This window comes from Etheostoma spectabile, unplaced genomic scaffold (genome assembly GCF_008692095.1).
Source record: "Etheostoma spectabile isolate EspeVRDwgs_2016 unplaced genomic scaffold, UIUC_Espe_1.0 scaffold00019521, whole genome shotgun sequence".
Lineage (NCBI taxonomy): Eukaryota > Metazoa > Chordata > Actinopteri > Perciformes > Percidae > Etheostoma > Etheostoma spectabile.
The window spans coordinates 1,011-4,571 of NW_022604978.1; the positions used below are offsets into that span (position 1 = coordinate 1,011).

General features: G+C 39.7%; 1 pseudogene; it reads right to left on the bottom strand.

Moving 5' to 3' along the window:
* Nucleotides 1–224: 224 nt before the first annotated feature.
* Nucleotides 225–1,546, bottom strand: LOC116684715 (probable N-acetyltransferase CML1; annotated as a pseudogene).
* Between the last annotated feature and the right edge of the window lie 2,015 nt (nucleotides 1,547–3,561).

Genomic DNA, 3,561 nt, shown 5'->3' on the forward strand with positions numbered 1-3,561 from the left:
TTCAATCAATCTCATTCACAAAGGAAATCCTTTACAAAATTAAATAAATTACTTCCATAGGTTCAACACAGACCCTTTAACAGCTTGACAGTAGACATTGTTGACGATTTCTATCAACTATTAAAAAAGAATAATAAATGATCAATCTTTCTGTGTGTGTGTGTGTGTGTGTGAGATGTAACAAGAGGAATCATGCCTACCCTTTTACAGCAGGTGTTTTCCTCATGTCAATACTGTCATCTGACCTGCTGTCCTGAGTGTTTTGTAATGCATGCTGGGAAAACATTAGCATATAAACTGGAGGAACGAACAGTACTCTCACCATGAAATGTTACAGTCTCACTTCCAGACCACTCAGTCATTTTTCCCATCTCTCTGTAAATCGAGCCTGTACTCGAACAGAGTGAAGTTTGTGATTTTGGCAACGGCTCAGGAATACAACTCTCGTGTCTTCTCGTAGCCCATGTGCTCGTACAGCTTCTGAGCGTCTGTCTGCACCACAGAGGTGTACAGGACGACCGCTGCATACCCCTGTCACGAGTAAAATCAGCCACCGTCCGACACAACGCCTTAGCGATGCCCATTCCACGGTGACTGCGGCGTACGGACATGCGTTTCAGCTCCAAGCAGCCAGGCGTGTCCTGTTTAGGAGGCACCCCACCATGCCAACCACTCGCCATCAACGTCACCACCCAAAAACAAGTCCTTCTGCTTCAGGTAGACCTCGCTGATCTTGCCGACGTCCTTCCTGAGCGAGGTGTCGATGTAGCTGTTGAACATGTAGATGACAAACTGCCGGGCCCCGCTAGGACAGAGTGACGGCCAGGATGGGCAGCAGGAAGGACTTGGAGCTGGTCACGAGAGCACAGAACAGGCACATGAGCACCATCTGGTCAGCGGCTGTTTTCAGGAGGTGCATGAAGGTCGAAGGCACGTGCTCGCTCATCCCAAGGTTGAAGGTCTCCTTCACTGCCTCTGCATCGTCATCCCGATACTTCCGGATCTGAAAACCGCCATGGCTCAGCCCTGGTTTGGAAATCAAAAAGAGGGGCAAAATATGAGAGGTGACACATACTACAATGACTAGAAAATCACTTTGCAATCATTATTCCTTTTGCTTTGTTTCCCCTATATTTCTAAACTAGTGCAACTCTATAAAATAACTATAGTGACTTTTCAAGTAAAAACATGGCATATTGTCCATTGAGTTATGATGATTTCACTATTTAGATGTTTAGGTTGTTAGTTCAACTACTTATGAAATTGAAAATATCACGTTTGGCTCTATGAGCTTGTATCAGAGTTGGTAGTACAGAGTACTTCAGAGAATACAGCTAAGAAGTAACGTTCCTGGCACTTTCATAAGCTGTAAACTTGATAGACTTCTTTCACCTACTTAAATACTGACTTAATACTGCGTTTACGTCCTTTATAAGACTACTTTATGAATGCATGTCAATGACCCTCAAACGCCACGCGAGTCACTTTTAATTTTATTTTCAAGCCAGATATGTTAGAAAAGCTAACTTTACTGACCATTGACCATCTTCGTCACGTAGCTAGTCATTCAACATTAATAACATTAATATCCAAAGCGTAAAACTAGTTGAGTCGCGTTTAAAGAAAAGTCTTTGATTCCACCGATAGCTAACAGCTACTAGCATCATGCTAGCATCACAAAATTGCCACGGATTTGGATTAGCTGTGTAAGAATAGAAGATAAACAAACATGACTTACGTGTAATATCAATGCTTTTTGTCAGCAGAGTCTGGATGCCAGAAGTCAAGTATTGTCTCATTTAATGTCTCCCAGCTACTTTTATTTACAGTCACTGGTCCCCATCTACTTCCCCAATCCCAACATCGGATTTGCTGCATTTAAGGATAACCACCAGAATGGGAAAATTAACCATCCCTTCATTCTCGTGATATAAAACTTTATGTATTTTGCCATATGGGTGTTGAGACCACGTCGCTGTCAAACATACGTCCTCATATATTCCATGTGGAATGACAACTGAAGCTGAAGTGTTTCCCCACCATAGACCGTTAATGTTCCCCACTAGGCTGTTCACTTTCTACCAAAGATAGAGATAATTACGGTGTCACTTGAAGGCAGCTTGCATCACTTCCTGTTTTAATGAGGTTGATGGCATGGTGCCTGAATATTTAGTTTGTTATAAAAGAGAAAAATAAGTCAAACATTATACATCCCCACTCTGATCCTATTATGTCATAACTTTAAATATGTATTTATTCACACATTACTGCATCGCTGTGTATTAATTACTATATTTAAATGTAATATTTGGTTGTTGGCGAAGAATTAAGACAATATTTCCTTGGTTTGACATGATTTCTACAGCAACCTTGTCTACTTGCGACCCCTCGCCACCATGTTTTAATTGAATATTTGTTAGACTGGAAACAACTGTAAGCACAAAAAAAATGAAATATAATTTTGAGTAAAAGAATAATGTTTTTCTGCTTTTCGATCTTGTTCATCATTTTACAATCCTCAGATTTATATTGTATAGGGTTTCTTAAACCCTGTTGGGAACCACTGGCATATAATACATGGTTGGCCATTTAGATATGATCATACATGACATAAAAACAGCATCACTTAACCATTTGTCTTCACCTTTACATGTAGATGAAAAAAACACAATCACATTAGAATCTAAATCCACCCAATTTTGTTTAAACTTCTGAAATTTACAAAGTGTTTTTGAGGTGGCTGCATTCACAAAATTCAGTTTGAAAAAAAAGACAAAAGAAAATCATTTACAGACAAGTGAAGGGAAAATATAAAGTAAGTGAGGAACACAGGTCAAAGAAATATTTCATTTGCATCGTTTCCATGCTGGTTGTTGCACTAATCATACAGCCACTGACAGAAGTAATACAATCCTGAGGGGGGGGATATATAGTCTGACCTGATGTAGAGCAGATGTGGAAGCTCATGTCATTTAGAGCGATGGTGGTTTTTATTAATCTTAACAAAATCTGATATCAAAATACAAACTATATTCAAACAGACAAAGAACTTGCTGCCATTAAAAGGTTAAACTAGAACCTGTCACAACAACATAGCTTATATCAGTTTACACTAGAGCACCAATGCACTATATCAAATGTGAGATCATTCACACGATATGAAGACTGAAAAAATAATTTATTGTCTCTTCAAAACACATTTGACTAGAGTTCATACATCAAATGATTGTAAAGATTTTCCCTTTTATGGACTAAACGTCCCACTAACTTGATAGTCAAAGATATAAAAGCATTATTTCTCCTTTAGACATTTTAGTTTTGTTTGTACAAAACGTTCACGTTACATACACTTTCCTGCCCAGCTGACTGAGCAGAAACAAAAGCAGCTTATTCTTCTATTTTTCGCTCCAGTTTTGGTCTCCCTCCCCTCTAGCCCAGGTTGATGTCCCCTGCAAACATGGTGATCAGCAGGATGATGTGAACCCGGTGAGCAGCCCTGCGTTCTGGATCAGGAAGAAGATGATCTTGGTGGAAGTCCGCTTCTGTTCCCGTAATTGCTGT